Source organism: Scyliorhinus canicula, chromosome 12 (genome assembly GCF_902713615.1).
Source record: "Scyliorhinus canicula chromosome 12, sScyCan1.1, whole genome shotgun sequence".
Lineage (NCBI taxonomy): Eukaryota > Metazoa > Chordata > Chondrichthyes > Carcharhiniformes > Scyliorhinidae > Scyliorhinus > Scyliorhinus canicula.
In genome coordinates, this window is record NC_052157.1 from 100,315,079 (window position 1) to 100,335,636 (window position 20,558).

Here is a 20,558-nt window from a genome sequence, read left to right on the forward strand (position 1 = left end):
GCAACAGTAGTGGACTCGCCAACACTAAGGGCATTCAAATGGTCATTGGATAGGCATATGGACGATAAGGGAATAGTGTAGAGGGACTTTAAAAGGGTTTCACAGGACGGTGCAACATCGAAGGCCGAAGGGCCTGTACTGCGCTGTAATGTTCTATGTTCTATGTTTTAATTGTATTATTTTTTGTCCAATTCTTTTTTGTCCAATTAAGGGGCAATTTAGCATGACCAATCCACTTACCCTGCACATCTTTAGGTTGTGGGGACGAAACCCATGCAAACACGGGGAGAATGTGCAAACTCCACATGGGCAGTGACTCCGAGCCGGGATCGAACCTGGGACTTGGCATCGTGAGGCAGCAGTGCTAACCACTGCATCATTTTGCCGCCCCTAGTAATTGTTGTAAAATAGGGAAAAATGGCAACCAACTTGTGCACAGCAAGATTTCACAAAGAGCAAGAAAATTACCATTTAACCTGATTTTTAGTGATGATGTTTGAGGAATAAATACTAGCCTGGACACCAGGTAGAACTTCAAATAGTACCATGGATTTTTTACACCCATTGTAAAGGAAGATGGTTTCACTCATTTAAAAGGCACCATTTAAAAGGGGACCAGCTTTCTGATCTCCTCTTGTTTTCTAGACAAGCTGAATGAGTTCCCAGCCATTTCCCTCACTGTTGCATTGTATCAGGCTTCACTATCACAAATGTCCATTTAACCAGACTGCTTCCCCTGTCAGGCTAGGTCTGTCCCTTCATTGTCTATGGAAATTCACAGACTCCCATCCCCCCCACCATCACTTGCCAGCTCTCCGATTAATGCTAATAACCTTCCCTTTACTGCACACTGGAGCCCTCGCTTTCTGGGAAACTGACCATTTCCACCTTTCACTTTGTGAATAACATTTTCAGCTGCAGGATTTACTGGACATTGTGAAGACGTAAACACCTCTGTTCTCAGGGACAATATTCCAGCTCCCTCCCCCACCCCATTCCAGCTGGAAAATCACAACACTCCATTTCTTTAGAGCAATGGGTATTTTGTTTACCAGGGATACACACATGTCCTTTTCTTTCAAAGTTATTGGTTACGTGCTGTGATTTGCACCTCGCGTTGTCATTCCTTAAACCGTCAGTGTGTCTCCATGGGTAGCAACTCTTGCACCTCAGTCAGAAGATTGTGAATTCAAATCCCACTTTAGAGACTTGGCATGTAATTGTTTCAGTGTGTTCCTGAGGGTGTGCTGCACCGTTGGGAAGACTTATTTTGGATGAGACGGTAAACCAAGTCCCACCCCTGCTAGATTCTTTCAAAGGGAAATCTGCCTCTTGACTAATATGTTAATCCCTCAATCAAAGCATATACGGAATTTCTAATTATGCAGTCTATTTCAGCCATTCTATGCAACTTGTGCAGGGAAGGTCATGTCTTACAAACCTAATAGAATTCTTTGAGGAAGTGACAAGTTGTCTTCCACATTTCTCTACATTGCAACAATGACTAAACTTCAACAGTACTTTATTCAGAAATACCAGAAAGCACATCCTGAAGTTTTGAAAATGTTCCAGAAATGCATGTCTTCCTTTGCCGTTGTTTGCTTGGAGTTTATTGTGTCATGTTTAGACCAAAGCTGCATTGGAAGTTGAGTAACAGTGGAGATGATTTGACCTTGGACAATGGTGTGGTGCTAAGACCCACAATTCTGACTGCAAACCCAGTCATTCTCCACTAAACCCTGAGGATGCACAAGTGTCTCTGAGCCAATAATGGGCTAAATTCTCCAGTTCCCGCTGTGGGCTGCAGGAATTGTGATCGGGCGGAGAATAGCGCGCAAGTGAAAAAAATAGCGATTTGTGCCCGTCGCCGATTCCGATGCCATGCTCGCGTCCACCGCTGTCGGTGATAGTGAGGTATGCCGGTGCCAGTGGGTCCATCATTGGGCACTTCATGCTCCACCCCTCTGCGATGCTCCACCCCTCTCAGGCCAGCGCCGGCCCTAGGGTTGCTGGCGCCCCGGGCAAGCTAAACTTCAGCGCCCTTGGGGGGGGGGGGGGGGGCCGAGAGGGGGCGGGGCCGAGAGGGGGGCGGGGCCGAGGGGGGGGCGGACCCGGGGGGGGGGGGCGGACCCGGGGGGAGAGAACCCGAGGGGGGGCGGGGCGGGGGCGGGGGGGGGCGGACCTGAGGGGGGGGGGCGGGGGGACGGACCCGAGGCGGCGGGGGGACGGACCCGAGGCGGGGGGGGGGAGCGGACCGAGCGGGCGGACCGGGGGGGAGTGCGGCCACCCTGGGGGAGTGCGGCCACCCTGGGGGAGTGCGGCCACCGCGCATGCGCTGGTTGGCGCCGGCCCAACTGCGCATGCGCGGGACCCGAGTCTGGCGCCCCCTAGCACATGGCGCCCCGGGCAACAGCCCGAGTTGCCGGTGCCTTGAGCCGGCCCTGTCTCAGGCTGAAGTCAAGTAGGTGTGAATTGGTGCAAGTATTACAAGCGGGGACTGGACTCCATGGCTGCTGAGGGGGAACAAGAGGGTAACAAAAGTCTCAAACTATTATGACATGTCAGCTTTGCTGGGGGTGGCTGCCTGGGCTGGAGGGAGCAGTGGGAAGTGACTTGGTGCCAGGTCCATGGCCTTTGGAACCCTCCCTGGCACAGTGCCCCTCTCAGGGCAGAGGCCTCATCAGGATCACAAGCCGTCTCCTCCTGTTGAGGCTGGCAGCACTGGCTGCCTCTGCCACCTCCTCCCAGGCAGTGTTCAGGAGGGTGGGCTTGAGTCTGCGGCCCACCCTGGGGAAGAGGGTGTCCCTCTGCTCTGCTCTTCCCCTGCTACCTGTACACTGGGGCAGTGTCTCAGATGGGTGAACAGAGGAGTGTCAGAACCTGGTGGGCCACTGGCTGTGCTGGACCATGCCCATCCTTCTCGCTTTTGCTACCAAAGTGGGTTTCTTCGTATTTATCCAAATTATACTGCATCTGCCATTCATTTGCCCACTTACTCAACTTGTCCAAATCATACTAAGCATCCTCCTCACAGCTCACCCTCCCACCCAATTTTGTGTCATCTGTAAATTTGGAGACATTACAGTTCATTCCCACATCTAAAGCATTAATGTACATTGTGAACAGCTGGGGTCCCAGCACTGATCCTGGGGTACCCCACTAGTCATGGCCTGCCATTTGGAAAAAGGTCTGTTAATTATTACTCTTTGTTTCCTGTCTGCCAACCAGTTTTCTATCCATCTCAATACACTACCCCTTTCCCATGCGCTTTAATTTTAAATGCTCGTCTGGGACTTTGTCTAAAGCCTTCTGAAAGTCCAAATACACCACATCCACTGGTTCCCCTTCGTCACCTCCACCAGTTACATCCACGAAGAATTCCAGTAGATTTGTCAAGCATGATTTCCCCTTAATATATCTGTCCGATTCTGCCACTGTTTTCTGAGTGCTCTGCTTTAAGATCTTTGATAATGGAATCTAGAATTTTCCCCACTACCGACGTCAGGCTAACTGATCTATAATTCTCTGTTACCTCTCTACCTCCTTTCTTAAATCAGATTAAAGTCCAACAGGTTTGTTTCGATTCACCAGCTTTCGGAGCACCTGAGGAAGGAGCAATCAATTTCCCCAGCACCTTTTCTCTACTATTATTGATCTCCTTCAGTTCCTCCACCTCACTAAACCCTGCGTTCCACCAGCATTTCTGGTATCTGATTTGTGTCCTCATTTGTGATGACGGAACCAAAATACGTGTTCAGTTGCTCAGCCAATTCTTTGTCCCTTTATTATACATTTGCCTGTTTCTGACTGTAAGGGACCTACAGATAGCTAGGGACGTGCTCTCTATGCAGAGACCTCATCCTGATAACACCATCAGTCCCGCACCATTGAATTATCATTTAGTTAAGAGGAGGCCTCAAGTTGTAACTGTTGTCTGCTGAAACCATGCATTGTGAGAACTCTTTTGGGCCAGGAGAAGCAGGTGAGCTTAATCTCATCCCCAAACCTTCTCAAACTCCAGGCCCCATAAGTTGTTCTTGCCTCCCCCCACCCCCCACCTTCCCTGCTGAAATCCTTGTTAAGTACTCTCAAGTTCTCCCAAGGGCTGTTTCTTTGGGTCCTTGGCCTCCTATGCACATTTCCAATGTGTTTTGATCCTGATGTCATTCCTGTCAGTTGCAGGCAGCAGAATGGCCTGGAATATTTATTAATCAGGCCCCCGTAGTGTCTACAGAAACATGTGTACGACCGGAAGCTACGTGCACCATTACCCTGACAAAGCCACATTCCTCTTTCTGTTTGGTTCGAGAAAAGCTTCTGAACTCTCTCCTCCTGGCATGATGGCTCGCAATCTCCATCCCCTTCCATTGGTGCATGGTGAATTGTAAGATGTTGGTGATGTCACTGACTCCAGGCTTGCAAAGATATTGAGAGCCATGGTCGTCTTGACAACCACGAGGACTGTGATCCTCACCCTGCTCTGTAACTGCAGGTTCAGTTGGAGAAGATGGGACAGTCATAGAGTCATTTATGACACAGGAGACCATTCGTCCCCTCGACTCCATGTCGGCTCACCGCATAGCTATCCAGTCAGTCCCAATCCCCCCAGTCTAACCCCGTAGCCCTGCTGGCTCTACTCATGGAACACAAGCACTAGAAGAGTGAGTTGGGCTGAATGGCCTGTTTCTGTCTATACATTCTGCGGAGAACCTTACTTCTCGGCCTTTAGCTAGTTTTCTCGAGAAACCAAATTTTGAAATTCTTTAAATATTCTTGCTCCTTCCTCCAGAATCCCACTGTCCGTTGTAGAGGTGGGAGAAGGTAATAAAAACTACATATAGTTCGAAGCTTTAGTTTGGGATGGATCTATTGATGAGTGAATGCAGCCAATCAGTGTGCTGGCTTGTTAAAAGTCAGTGAGGTTTGACCTTCAAGCTCCAGGCTTTGAATGGTATTGTGTGAATTCTGTGTGAACAAACAGCCTTGATCAGAGAAACACAAAAAAAAACAATAGGCAGGATGAAAAACATGGTCAGAGGTTTATAGTAAATTTGTTATGATTTCAAACAGCTTTTGAATCTTGTAAATGAAAAGCAAAAACAAATGGCAAAATGCTAGAAGCAGGAAATCCAGGAAATGCTCAGCGAGTGTGGAGGAAAATTTTAATCTACCCTGCCTTTCGGGAAACTGATGGCTTCAGGTATGAGATTGATTTCACACCCCATCCAATTTTACTTTCCCCAGATTTCAATGTGTCGGGTGTAACATGGAATTCTTGTTGTATGGTGCAATACATAATCTCATGAATGATTTGAGTCGTGGTGTAAATTGTGGTTTTATACTTTAGCATTGTCATTGTCCCGCAGTATTCAAGTGTAATCTGACCAAGGTTTTGTACAGTCTCACATAAAGAAGAACAAAGAAAAGTACAGCACAGGAGTGCCCTCCAAGCCTGCTCCGATCATGCTTAACTTCGGTAGTAGGGAAGATGCTGGAATCTATCATCAAGGAAGAAATAGCGAGGCATCTGGATAGAAATTGTCCCATTGGGCAGATGCAGCATGGGTTCATAAAGGGCAGGTCGTGCCTAACTAATTTAGTGGAATTTTTTGAGGACATTACCAGTGCAGTAGATAACGGGGAGCCAATGGATGTGGTACATCTGGATTTCCAGAAAGCCTTTGACAAGGTGCCACACAAAAGGTTGCTGCATAAGATAAAGATGCATGGCATTAAGGGTAAAGTAGTAGCATGGATAGAGGATTGGTTAATTAATAGAAAGCAAAGAGTGGGGATTAATGGTTCACAATTTACATAGATTATTTGGAGTTGTGGACCAAGGGCAATGTGTCCAAGTTTGCAGATGACACTAAGATGAGTGGTAAAGCGAAAAGTGCAGAGGATACTGGAAGTCTGCAGGGGGATTTGGATAGGTTAAGTGAATGGAGTAGGGTCTGGCAGATGGAATACAATGTTGACAAATGTGAGGTTATCCATTTTGGTAGGAGTAACAGCAAACGGGATTATTATTTAAACGATAAAATATTAAAGCATGCTGCTGTGCAGAGAGACCTGGGTGTGCTAGTGCATGAGTCACAGAAAGTTGGTTTACAGGTGCAACAGGTGATTAAGAAGGCAAATGGAATGTTGTCCTTCATTGCTAGAGGGATGGAGTTTAAGACTAGGGAGGTTATGCTGCAATTGTATAAGGTGTTAGTGAGGCCACACCTGGAGTATTGTGTTCAGTTATGGTTTCCTTACTTGAGAACGGACGTACTGGCACTGGAGGGTGTGCAGAGGAGATTCACTAGGTTAATCCCAGAGCTGAAGGAGTTTTAGATTAGATTAGAACAGTACAGCACAGAACAGGCCCTTTGGCCCTCGATGTTGTGCCGAGCCATGATCACCCTACTCAAACCCACGTATCCACCCTATACCCGTAACCCAATTACGATGAGAGTTTGAGTAGACTGGGACTGTACTCGTTGGAATTTAGAAGGATGAGGGGGGATCTTATAGAAACATTTAAAATTATGAAGGGAATATATAGGATAGATGCGGGCAGGTTGTTTCCACTGGCGGGTGAAAGCAGAATTAGGGGGCATAGCCTCAAAATAAGGGGAAGTAGATTTAGGACTGAGTTTAGGAGGAACTTCTTCACCCAAAGGGTTGTGAATCTATGGAATTCCTTGCCCAGTGAAGCAGTTGAGGCTCCTTCATTAAATGTTTTTAAGGTAAAGATAGATAGTTTTTTGAAGAATAAAGGGATTAAGGGTTATGGTGTTCGGGCCGGAAAGTGGAGCTGAGTCCACAAAAGATCAGCCATGATCTAATTGAATGGCGGAGCAGGCTCGAGGGGAAAGATGGCCTACTCCTGCTTCGAGTTATTATGTTCTTATGTTCCCTTCTAACCTAAAACCCTCTTCACCTCCGGGCCCCTATCCCTCTATTCCCATCCTATTCATGTATTTGGCTTAATGCCCCCGAGATGTCACAATCGTTCCTGCTTCCACTGCCTCCTCCGGCAGCGAGTTCCAGGCACCCATACTCTCTGTGTAAACAAACCTCCCTTGCACATTTCTAAACTTTATCCCTCACAGCTTAAACCTATGCCCCCTAGTAATTGACTCTTCCACCTTGGGAAAAAGCTTCTGACTATCCACTGTGTAAATACCCCTCATAATTTTGTAGACCTCCATCAGGTTGCGCCTCAACCTCTGTCATTCCAATGAGAACAAACCGCTTTATCCAACTTCTCCTCATAGCTACTGCCCTCTATACAAGGCAACATCCTGGTAAATCTCTTCTGTACCCTCTACAAAGCCTCCACATCCTTCTGGTAGTGTGGCAACCAGAATTGAACACTATATTCCAAGTGTGGCCTAACTAAGGTTCTATACAGCTGCAACATGACTTGCCAAATTTTATGTCAATGCCTCGGCCGATGAAGGAAAATGTGCTGTATTGCTTCTCGACTACCTTCACCACCTGGGTTGCCACTTTCAGTGACTTGTGGACCTGTACACCCAGATCCCTCTGCCTGTCGATACACTTAATGCTTGGGGTGCATGTTGCCATGAGGTCATCTGCTTGTCCCTCTGGCGGGAAGGGGGTTTTTGATGACCAGGTCATGTTCTGTCAGGAGGAGGACTCCATTTGTGTTTGTCTTACCCATGTCTTCCCTACCTAACACTAACCTAACCCTGTTGTATAAAGACTGGGAGAAACTGCTTTGTGAGAGAGAGATCCATCAGGAATCAGCCTGTAGATTATTGCCTGTGACGAACTACAGTTTAACCTCCCAGCATTTGGCAAAAAGCTTCTGTTCTGTTCACAGCAGAATCTAAACTGACATCTAAACTGCTTCAGCCCCTAGCTCCTCCAATTAACCACAGCATTTCTATCCCACTAACTGGGTTATGACCATTTTACTCAGGCTAACCACAACCCCTCAATTTTCTAAACCCCAAGGGACCTTCTTTCAATAAACAAAATTCTACTGGCCCTATTTAGCTAAATACTGTACATGTAAAGAATGATGATCTTACTTTTACAATGCTTTAATAACCCCTTCCATAGCCCCATTGTCTGCTTGTCTTCTAAACCAGGATTTTTAAAGCCCTTTCTGCAATAGATACACACACACATCAACCCCGGCTTTTAACCATTTCTGCACCAGGTACAAAAAATGCAATATATATCTGAAATTCTTACAGTCATCACAATTGAAATTTTCAATTCAGTTGGCTCTCCAATACTTCTGGTGTCTGTGCTGATATCCCAAATAGCCACATTCTTGGTATAACTCGGATCTTCTGTGTCCTGGATGTGCCCCAAAGTTGAATCCTAGTACCTCAAACGCAAAGGAAAGTTGTTTTTCCTGTCTTTTATCAGTAAGATGTTAATTACTGCCCTCCCTAAATGCAACAACTCTCCCAACCTCCAGCAACTACTAAGAATATAGTACCAATTCATCCATGCCTAATGCTCTGCCATGGACTGGACGACTCAGTACATCCCCTAGCTCCCAGCAGACAGGAACCTTTCGGCCTTTTATCTGGGCAACACATTTACCATGCAGATGGGTCCCTACATAGTTTATTGCCTTGAGTGTTGTCTCAGTACAGTGCCACCACCAAACCCAAAGCATGCCTTCTTTGGGCGTACTGAAGAGTGCTGTTTATCATTAAGGGATAAGAGAAACTCTTCCAAACATGCTTGATGACCAAATTGTAATTAATACTTTAATGTCACTGGGGAAATTAACACTGCCTGACAGAAAGCAAAGTCAATTGGGGTGTTTAAATCCCTCTGATTCTCCATCCCTATTGTCATTTATTTGTGGATGATCCCATTGATCCCAATTGAATTCATAGAATTTGTCTTTTACTGTTATGTTTTGAGGGCTTTTGCTTTTACGTCCGAGGAGAGCCAAAGAATAATCATGTTGCCACGCCAATTATCATAGAATTTACAGTGCAGAAGGAGGCCATTCGGCCCATCGAGTCTGCAGCAGGTCTTGGAAAGAGCACCCGAGCCAACGTCAACACCTCCATCCTATCCCCATAACCCCATCCAACACTAAGGGCAATTTTGGACGCTAAGGGCAATTTATCATGGCCAATCCACCTAACCTGCACATCTATGGACTGTGGGAGGAAACCGGAGCACCCGGAGGAACCCCACTCACACACGGGGAGGATGTGCAGACTCCACACAGACAGTGACCCAAGCTGGAATCGAACCTGGGACCCTGGAGCTGTGAAGCAATTGTGCTATCCACAATGCTACCGTGTTGCCCCTCAATTCCTTAATGATCCTCAAGGCCTCTCAAAATTCATAATCTAATTTACTAGAGTGGTCAAGAGGCGTCAGCCTTCAGTTTAAAGGATCTCTTCTTTCCATTACAAGTATTGTTAAACAATGCTCTCAGAGTGCTGAAATTCAATGGAAGGAACTTTTCCCCTCAGCTGAGGGGTGAATAACCAGTGGAATAACCATAGATATAAGGTAATGGGCAGGAGATTCAGAGGAGATTACTCCCAGAGGGTGGCGGGAACTTGGAACTTGCTGCCTGAGAGAGTGGTGGAGGGGGGAATCCACACAACAATGAAGAAGCACTTGAAATGTCACAGCATACAAGGCTATGGATGAAGTGCTGGAAAATGGGATTATAATAAATAGGTGCTTGATGCCTGAAACAGGCCATGGGCCCTTCCATATTGAAGGTAGAATTGAAATGGGGGATACTGGATGGAATCATTGAGGTTCACAGCTAGGAACCAATTCAGCCTATCAGGTCTGCTGCTGATGCTTCACTGGATCAACCCAAAATTAAGAAGCAGGTAAGGATTGTCCAATAGGTTCCACTTTTTCTAATATTCCTCCATATTTGGTTAATATTCTGAAATGAGAAAGAAACTTAGTCCATTGGGAGTGTCACATAGATCAGTGTGGATGGAGATAGATATCAGAAATAACAGTATTTCAATAATGAGTCGCTTCAATTATACAAAGCTAAGCTGGGGTAACTGGCTGGGCGAGGGCAGGATTTGCCTTGGTTCTAATGCTGGAAAATAGCTTCTTGATAGTCAAGATGTGAACAATGAGGAATAGTTCTTGAAATAGTATAAAGTTGCTGCTGGTGCCAGGGGCTGGTTTAGCTCACTCGGCTAAATCATTGGCTTTTAAAGCAGACCAAGCAGGCCAGCAGCACGGTTTGAATTCCCGTACCAGCCTCCCCGGACAGGTGCCGGAATGTGGCGACTGGGGGCTTTTCACAGTAACTTCATTGAAGCCTACTCGTGACAATAACCAATTTTCATTTCATTTCATTTCATGAGATTTCTCAACATTCGGCCCTCAATTTTCATTCCCAGGTGGTCAGTGCAGAGTCAGGAAAACTCCTGGTTCTGCAAACCCATCCTGGGAAAAAGTGGCCCAGATGGTCTTTGTTCCGGGTGAGGGGATGAAATGGGAGTCAGGCCTGACACTCTTGGGAACAATTTGGATGCAGCACAGGAGCTGCTGGTGTAGAAGACGGCTGGGTCGAAAGACCCGACTCGCCGCTCCGGCACTGAAAACAAAACCAAAAACTGCCATCCAGCCCTCACCCCTCATTACCCCACCTCATGCTCCCCACCCATGTCCCAGAGCCCCTCACACTCTCATTGCTAACTCAAGCCTGTCTCTCAACAACCCTTCCACCCACCCAAAGATCTTTATTGCCCATATGCCAATTGAGTGCGAGCTCATGCCAATACTTTCCCTTGCCCACTACCCTTTTCCCTTCCCCATTGCATGCCAACTCACCAGATCTCAAGACCCATTCTGAGACTAAATCAAGTTCTTCAGTGTCTGTTGATGAATTCACTATTTGAAAAAACCCTTTTACCGATTAAAAACGCATTTGCTACATTTGAATTCCTTGAATCCTTTATAAGAACATGCATTTAGATTTACATTGCTACTTTAAAGACTTTATAAGCACTTGAAGCTGCCAATAATAATAATAATAATCCTTATTATTGTCACACGCAGGCTTACATTAACACTGCAATGAAGTTACTGTGAAAATCCCCCAGTCGCCACACTCCAGCGCCTGTTCGGGTACACAGAGGGAGAATTCAGAATGTCCAATCCACGTCTTTCGGGACTTGTGTGAGGAAACCGGAGCACCCGGACAAAACCCACGCAGACACAGGGAGAACACGCAGACTGCACATCCTGGGACGCTGACGCTGTGAAGCAACAGTGCGAATCAAATAATATACAAATTAGGAGCAGAAATAGGCCATTCGGCCCCTCAAGTCTGCTCCACCATTTAAAAAGATCATGGCTGATCTGATTGGAGCCTCAAACCCACATTCTTCTAACCCCGCAATAACCTTTGCCCCCTCTTGTTAGTCGAGAATATTTCTACCACCACCATAAAAATATTAATTGACCCAATGGATACCGGCCCAGCTTCATAGCATAAATCCCTATCCCAGGAATCAATGGAGTGAACCTTCTCGAAACACTTCTAATGCATTTCTAACCTTTCTCAAAAAAGGAGATCAAAACTGTACACAGTGCTCCAGATGTGGTCGCATTAATTGTACAACTATAGCAAAACATCCCGGGCGGGATTTTCCGTCGGCTGACGCCGTAATCGGTAAAAGTGACTTGACTAAGAATTGGTTCCAATGCCGAAATCTCGGCGAGTGCTGATTTCATGCCAAATTGCAATTCTCCGTCGTCTTGACAGCAGCGTCAGTGCGTTCCAGAACGCATGTAAAGTAAACGCCGTTGGCATATCATTAGCGGGCCTGACCTGGTATTCTCCAGGGTCTCCGTGATCTGTGTCTCAACATGACCACAATTCCCATTATCCTTTGCGGGCTGCCATTTTAGATGGCCACACAGGGCTGGAAAATCTAGGCAGTTGTCTCTCTATGCTCTTCAAACCAAAATGAATAACTTTGCATTTCTCTTCATTGAACTTCATGTGTCCCTGTCTGGCCATTCCATCAACTCGTCTCTGCCCCTTTTGAAGTTCTACACTGTCCTCCTCAGAGTTCACAATGCTTCCAAGTTATACATCGTCCAAAAACTTTGAAATTGTGCCCCGTACATCAAGTCTAGATCATTAATGTATATGTCCCTTTGTAGACTCCTGGGGTGAGATTCTCTGACGCCGAAATCACGTTCGGCGATCGGGCAGAGAATACCGTTTCTGAACAAATCAGGTGCGGCGCCGCTTTCGTGATGCTTCACCCCCTACAAAGCGAGTACACCGTACACTACACCGACGGCCTCAGGACATTACATGAAGCCCATCCCCCGATGCTCCGCCCCCAACCGGCCGCGTTCCCGACGGTGTCGGTCGCGTGTGCTATCGTCCGTCGGGAACTCGGCGTGGTGGCTGCGGACTCAGTCCAGCGCCGCCACAGTAGGGGGAGGGGCGATCCGCTGGCAGGAGAGGGCTGGGGGCACTGTTGGGGGGTGGTCCGGGGCTCGTGAGCCGGCCAAAGGGTGGGCACTATTTTGCAGGCTGGGTCCATGCGCGGGCGGTGCCATGTTGCATGGCGCGGCCACTGCAGGCTGCCACCATGCGCATGCGCGGCCAGTGACCCGGCAATTCTCCGGGCCGTATCGGCAGCTAGAACCGGGTAGTCTATGCTGCTCGGCTGCTAGCCCCTAGCCAAATGGAGGATCGGTGGCCGTTTTACGCCAAATATTCAGTCGTAAAACGCCACCGTTCCCACACCAGCGTGGGGACGTAGCCTCAGAATCAGAGAATTCAGCCCATTATGTCCTCTTCACAATTCACTTTGCTACCAATCTTTGCATCATCAGCAAATTTAGCTGCCATACATTTAGCCTCTTTATCCAGACAATTAATATAAATTGTAAATAGCTGAGGCTCCAGCACTGATCCCTGGAGCACTCCACTCATCACATTTTTGCCAAATGCCAATCTGGAAATGAGCCATGCTTACGCTGTGTTTCCTGTTAGCTAAATGTAATAACCCTCACAATACCCTTGGGAATGACCTAATTGATCTCCCCATGGGGCATGTGGAATATGAGCTCCCCCGCTGAGGGGTGGAGGCCTAGCAGCTGGGTCTCGTAAATCTTGTACTTAAAAGCTGGCCCGGATTGAGACCGACATGATTGGTATTCCCAGCTGGGAGTTATGTGCTGAATGCCGCATTGAGGCCTTTATTTTTGTTTGCCTAAATTAACCGTTGTTGTTTAACCTTGTCGGCATCCCTGAAAATATTATACTGGCGACGAGGTAAATCTACAGCTGCGAATCTGAATGTAGGGGCAACTTTTGAATTCCTCAGCGCAAGAGCAAGGTCAGATCAAGTTTTAAAATGTCGCTTTTTGGACTTTCAATCCAGGTCGGGCCCAGTACGTTGAACGGATGCGATATTTCTTTCCGGCGAATACAATTACAGGAGACGACCAACTAAAGGTAATACTCCTGACCGTCAGTGGAGCCTCAACCTTTGGTGTGATCTTAGCTACCCGGCGGCTCCAGATTCAAAGACCTTTGATAAACTGGTAGCACTTGTTGCGGACCATTACACCACCAAACTATCGTGATAGTGCAGAGGTACAGGTTCAACACAACCGGGCCAACCCCAGGGGAATCGGCCACGGAATTCCTGATGCACATACACAGGCTGGCCGAACATTCAAATCCATTCCAACTATGGGGGCGGCAGGGTGGCGCAGTGGGTTGGCCCTGCTGCCTTGCCACGCCGGGGTCCCGGGTTCGGTCCCGGCTCTGGGTCGCTGTCCGTGTGGAGTTTGCGCGTTCCCCTTGTGTTTGCGTGGGATTCGCCCCCGCGGCCCAGGGGATGTGCAGGGTGGGTGGATTGAACATGCTGGATGGTTCCCATTGGTTAATTGGAAAAAAAATTAATTGGGTACACTAAATTTATTTTATAAAACATTCCAACTATGGGCCATCCCTTCCGGGATAGCCAAGTGTGTGGCATAAACAACATGTGACTCAACGTAAGTTGTTGGCAGAATCTTCTTTGGACTTATAAAAGCCATAGATTAATCCGTCTCACATGAAAACACGGAGAAGGGAGTCCAGGATCTCCAGGGCTCCATGGATGTGGAGGTAAATTCCGTTAGGCACCCCCCAGTGAGTAATGCTCCTCTAGAGCAGAGCCAGTCACCATTCGAGCAACATTGTGTTCAAACCCAATGGCCAAGAGCCACTGCAGCCCGGCGAGACATCTCTCCCGAGCTCCAGGAGGTGACTGACAACAATGTTGCACCTCTGGCCGCAGGAACCGTGGGGATCGGGAATGCCAGAATCAACAGCAAATGCATCTCCCTGGCTGGGGACACGTCTACCCAGAGCCAGGGCTTTACGATTAACACAACCTGAGGAGGACGAGTGCATGCAGCTAAATTGCATTTCAGTGCCAAGAGTAGCCCCCATTAAGATCACCATCCAGGTAAATGGCCACCCACTAATGATGGAAATAGATACAGGGGCTTCTGTCTGGGTCATTAGACAAACAAAGGATGTAGGGATCCAACACCTGGGCTGAGGGTCACTAAGGCACGATCGGTGACATATACCGAAGAGTCTTTATCCATCACTGGAACTATAACGCCTCTGGTTGCCTAAGGGCAGCATCTATTCACCTGCCACTGATGGTGGGGAATGGGCCAGGACTCAGTCTATTGCGCTGCGACTGGTTGGAGAGGATCGACTTAGATTGGCAGCAGATTTTTAAAATGGGAACAAGCGGTATTTGAGGTCCTGGGAAAACACCCGGAAACTTTCCAAGATTAATTGGGAAAATAAAGGGAGCCATGTCCAAAACCTACCTGGACCCAGAGAACCAACCCATGTATTTTGGGTACTGTGCATGTCCCTCTGCCCTGCTGTCGAAAGTGGATGATGTGGGCAACTGGCTGGAGAGCTTTGGGATTATTCGGCCAGTTCAGTTTGCAGAGTGGACAGCACCAGTGGACCTGGTGCTGAAGCCAGACAACACCGTCCCCCTGTGAAGTGATTATAAAATGATGGTGAAGAAGGCCTCCCAGTTGGGTAGGTACCAGTGTCGCATGGAGGACCTTTATGCGAAGTTGGCTGGAGATGATTCTTTCTCCAGGTTGGACATGGGCCACGCGTTCCCCATGGTTACCCTCTACACCATGAGTTGTTATTTTGTGTAGTAATCTTCGATGTGGTACCGTTATTATATCCCTTCGACTGAAATCCATTGCCACAAGTTCCCCTTTATCCAGGTTGCATGTTACATTCTCAAAGAGCTCCAATACATTAGTCAAACTTGATTTCCCTTTTACAAACCTATTGATTCTGCCTGATTGAAGTGAGATTTTCTAAGCGCCCAATGAAAACCTCCTTAATGATAGGTTTTCCTTCAATATTTATTAAACTACTTGGCCTGTAGTTTCCTGCTTTCTGTCTCCTCCTTTCTTGAAATAAAAGAAGCACCGTCACTTTTTCTAAACTGATGGGACCTTTCTAGAATCTAAGGAAGTTTATAAAATTAAAACCAATGCATCTATTATCTCAGTAGCCACTTCTTTTAGGTCTCTAGGATGAAGTCCCTGAGGGCTTTACCTCCTGATTCACAATTATTTCTGGAATGATATTTGTATCCTCTACACGGAAGAGAGAAGCAAAATATCTGTTCAACTCATCCACCATTTCCTTATTTTCCATTATTAATTCCCTATTCTCTCTTTTTAGAAATTAATGTTCACTTTACCTTTTCCTATTTGAGTATCCATAGAAGCTCTTAGTATCTGATTTTATATTTCTGATTTTATATTTCTAACTAGCTTTCTCTCCTCCCAGTTGTCTTCAGGCCCTAATAATTGCTCTAATTTGAGTTTAAAACGCTAGTTTTAGATCCACTCTTCTCTCCCTCAAACTCAATGTGCAATTTAATCATGTTATGATCACTGCTACCTCGGGGCACCTTCACTATGAGGCAATTAATTGATCCTGTCTCCTTGCACATTATCAAATCTAGTATAGCCTGTTCTCTGGTTGGTGCCAGAACATGCTGCTCTAAGAAACTGTTGCAAAAACACCCTATAAACTCTTCATCCAGGCTATTTTTGCCACTCTGATTTGTCGGATCTATATACAGGTTAAAATCACCCATGATTATTGCCGTATCTTTCACAAATCTCCAATACTTTGTCCTGTGTACCCTACAATGTGATTACTTTTAGGGGGGCCATAAACCTCTGCAAAAGTGACTTCTTACCTCTCAGAAGGAAGTGAGGGACTGCTGTGTGCTCTGTTTCACAAAGACATGGCTCACTCCTGCCTCACCGTACTGTGCCATACAACCTGAAGGCTTTTTAGTTCACCAGATGACCACATGGCGTCCTCAGGCAAAGTGAAGGGTAGAGGGGTTTGTCTTCTCATCAACTCAGCACGGTAGCATAGTGGTTAGCTCAAATGCTTCACAGCTCCAGGGTCCCAGGTTCGAATCCCGGCTTGGGTCACTGTCTGTGTGGAGTCTGCACGTTCTCCCCGTGTGTGCGTGGGTTTCCTCCGGGTGCTCCGGTTTCCTCCCACAGTCCAAAGATAAGAACATAAGAACATAAGAACATAAGAACTAGGAGCAGGAGTAGGCCATCTGGCCCCTCGAGCCTGCTCTGCCATTCAATTAGATCATGGCTGATCTTTTGTGGACTCAGCTCCACTTTCCGGCCCGAACACCATAACCCTTAATCCCTTTATTCTTCAAAAAACTATCTATCTTTACCTTAAAAACATGTAATGAAGGAGCCTCAACTGCTTCACTGGGCAAGGAATTCCATAGATTCACAACCCTTTGGGTGAAGAAGTTCCTCCTAAACTCAGTCCTAAATCTACTTCCCCTTATTTTGAGGCTATGCCCCCTAGTTCTGCTGTCACCCGCCAGTGGAAACAACCTGCCCGCATCTATCCTATCTATTCCCTTCATAATTTTAAATGTTTCTATAAGATCCCCCCTCATCCTTCTAAATTCCAACGAGTACAGTCCCAGTCTACTCAACCTCTCCTCATAATCCAACCCCTTCAGCTCTGGGATTAACCTAGTGAATCTCCTCTGCACACCCTCCAGCGCCAGTACGTCCTTTCTCAAGTAAGGAGACCAAAACTGAACACAATACTCCAGGTGTGGCCGCACTAACACCTTATACAATTGCAACATAACCTCCCTAGTCTTAAACTCCATCCCTCTAGCAATGAAGGACAAAATTCCATTTGCCTTCTTAATCACCTGTTGCACTTGTAAACCAACCTTCTGTGACTCATGCACTAGCACACCCAAGTCTCTCTGAACAGCGGCATGCTTTAATATTTTATCGTTTAAATAATAATCCCGTTTGCTGTTATTCCTACCAAAATGGATAACCTCACATTTGTCAACATTGTATTCCATCTGCCAGACCCGAGCCCATTCACTTAACCTATCCAAATCCCTCTGCAGACTTCCAGTATCCTCTGCACTTTTCGCTTTACCACTCACCTTAGTGTCAGCTGCAAACTTGGACACATTGCCCTTGGTCCCCAACTCCAAATCATCAATGTAAATTGTGAGCAATTGTGGGCCCAAAACGGATCCCTGAGGGACACCACTAGCTACTGATTGCCAACCAGAGAAACACCCATTTATCCCAACTCTTTGCTTTCTATTAATTAACCAATCCTCTATCCATGCTACTACTTTACCCTTAATGCCATGCATCTTTATCTTATGCAGCAACCTTTTGTGTGGCACCTTGTCAAAGGCTTTCTGGAAATCCAGATATACCACATCCATCGGCTCCCCGTTATCTACTGCACTAGTAATGTCCTCAAAAAATTCCACTAAATTAGTTAGGCATGACCTGCCTTTAACGAACCCATGCTGCGTCTGCCCAATGGGACAATTTCTATCCAGATGCCTCGCAATTTCTTCCTTGATGATAGATTCCAGCATCTTCCCTATTACCGAAGTTAAACTCACTGGCCTATAATTTCCTGCTTTCTGCCTACCTCCTTTTTTAAACAGTGGCGTCACGTTTGCTAATTTCCAATCCACCGGGACCACCCCAGAGTCTAGTGAATTTCGGTAAATTATCACTAGTGCATCTGCAATTTCCCTAGCCATCTCTTTTAGCACTCTGGGATGCATTCCATCAGGGCCAGGAGACTTGTCTACCTTTAGCCCCATTAGCTTGCCCATCACTCCCTCCTTAGTGATAACAATCCTCTCAAGGTTAGGTGAATTGGCCAGGCTAAATTGCCCTCAGGGTCCAAATTGCCCTTAGTGTTAGGTGGGGTTACTGGGTTATGGGGATAGGGTGGAGGTATGGGTTGGGTAGGGTGCTCTTTCCAAGAGCCGGTGCAGACCCGTTGGGCCGAATGGCCTCCTTCTGCACTGTAAATTCTATGAAACTCCTCCAGGTGCTCAGACATGGCGACCATGGCAAACTACTGCCCCCTGGACCTGGAATACCCGACTGTGAAGTGCCACACATACTGTGTTCCACGTGAGTTTACTTCTGCCATCATCTCAGTGGTCTATATCCACCCCAGGTGGAAGTGAAGAAGGTACTTGATGAATTGTACACAGCTATAAGCAACCTGGAAACGGAATACCCAGAGGCCTTATTTATCAGTATAACAGCTGCAGAAAGGCAGTTCGAGGGGGATCTGCCTACTGAGGTAATATGGGTTAAAGTCAGAAATAGGAAATGAGTAGTCACCTTGTTGGGAGTTTTCTATAGGCCCCCCCATAGCAGCAGAGATGTGGAGGAACAGATTGGGAAACAGATTTTGGAAAGATGCAGAAGTCACAGGGTAGTAGTCATGGGTGACTTCATCTTCCCAAACATTGAGTGGAAACTCTTTAGATCAAATAGTTTGGATGGGGTAGTGTTTGTGCAGTGTGTCCAGGAAGCTTTTCTAACACAGTATGTAGATTGTCCGACCAGAGGGGAGGCCATATTGGATTTGGTACTTGGTAATGAACCAGGGCAGGTGATAGATTTGTCAGTGGAGGAGCATTTTGAAGGTAGTGACCACAATTCTGTGACTTTCACTTTAGTAACGGTGCGTGCAACAGGGCAAGGTTTGCAATTGGGGGAAGGGTAAATACAATGCTGTCAGACAAGAATTGAAGTGCATAAGTTGGGAACATAGGCTGTCCGGGAAGGACACAAGTGAAATGTGGAACTTGTTCAAGGAACAGGTACTGTGTGTTTTTGATATGTATGTCCCTGTCAGGCAGGGAAGAGATGGTTGAGTGAGGGAACCATGGTTGACAAGAGAGGTTGAATGTCTTGTTAAGAGGAAGAAGGAGACTTATGTAAGGCTGAGGAAACAAGGTTCAGATAGGGCGCTGGAGGGACACAAGATAGCCAGGAGGGAACTGAAGAAAGGGATTAGGAGAGCTAAGAGAGGGCATGAAAAATCTTTGGCGGGTAGGATCAAGGAAAATCCAAGGCCTTTTACACATATGTGAGAAATATGAGAATGACTAGAGTGAGGGTATGTCCGATCAAGGACAGTAGCGGGAGATTGTGTATTGAGTCTGAAGAGATAGGAGAGGTCTTGAACAAGTATTTTTCTTCAGTATTTACAAACGAGAGGGGCCGTATTGTTGGAGAGGACAGTGTGAAACAGACTGGTAAGCTCGAGGGGATACTTGTTAGAAAGGAAGATGTGTTGGGCGTTTTGAAAAACTTGAGGATAGACAAGTCCCCCGGGCCTGACGGGATATATCCAAGGATACTATGGGAAGCAAGAAATGAAATTGCAGAGCCGTTGACAATGATCTTTTCGACCTCGCTGTCAACAGGGGTAGTACCAGAGGATTGGAGAGTGGCGAATGTCGTACCCCTGTTCAAAAAAGGGAATAGGGATAACCCTGGGAACTACAGGGCAGTTAGTCTTACTTCGGTGGTAGGCAAAGTAATGGAAAGGGTACTGAGGGATAGGATTTCTGAGCATCTGGAAAGACACTGCTTGATTAGGGATAGTCAGCACGGATTTGTGAGGAGTAGGTCTTGCCTTACAAGTCTTATTGACTTCTTTGAGGAGGTGACCAAGCATGTGGATGAAGGTAAAGCAGTGGATGTAGTGTACATGGATTTTAGTAAGGCATTTGATAAGGTTCCCCATGGTAGGCTTATGCAGAAAGTAAGGAGGCATGGGATAGTGGGAAATTTGGCCAGATGGATAACGAACTGGCTAACCGATAGAAGACAGAGAGTGGTGGTGGATGGCAAATATTCAGCCTGGAGCCCAGTTACCAGTGGTGTACCGCAGGGATCAGTTCTGGATCCTCTGCTGTTTGTGATTTTCATTAACGACTTGGATGAGGGAGTTGAAGGGTGGGTCAGTAAATTTGCAGGTGATACGAAGATTGGTGGAGTTGTGGATAGTGAGGAGGGCTGTTGTCGGCTTCAAAGAGACATAGATAGGATGCAGAGCTGGGCTGAGAAGTGGCAGATGGAGTTTAACCCTGACAAATGTGAGGTTGTCCATTTTGGAAGGACAAATATGAATGGGTACAGGG

At 46.8% G+C, this 20,558-nt stretch overlaps 1 protein-coding gene across 9 annotated transcripts in view; it reads left to right on the forward strand.

The window, feature by feature from the left end:
• LOC119974569 (SH2B adapter protein 2) overlaps positions 1-20,558 on the forward strand; it is a 130,977-nt gene that overhangs the window by 22,968 nt on the left and 87,451 nt on the right. For 6 of the 9 annotated variants that reach the window (XR_005462524.1, XM_038813577.1, XM_038813575.1 and 3 more), the window contains exons 3-4: positions 5,071-5,200; positions 13,392-13,465. The exons of 1 other annotated variant lie outside the window; for it this stretch is intronic. The gene's annotated coding sequence lies outside the window, so the exon portion shown is untranslated. The remainder of the gene's footprint in view (positions 1-5,070; positions 5,201-13,391; positions 13,466-20,558) is intronic. 2 more of the 9 variants (XM_038813580.1, XM_038813578.1) reach the window with 2 other exon arrangements.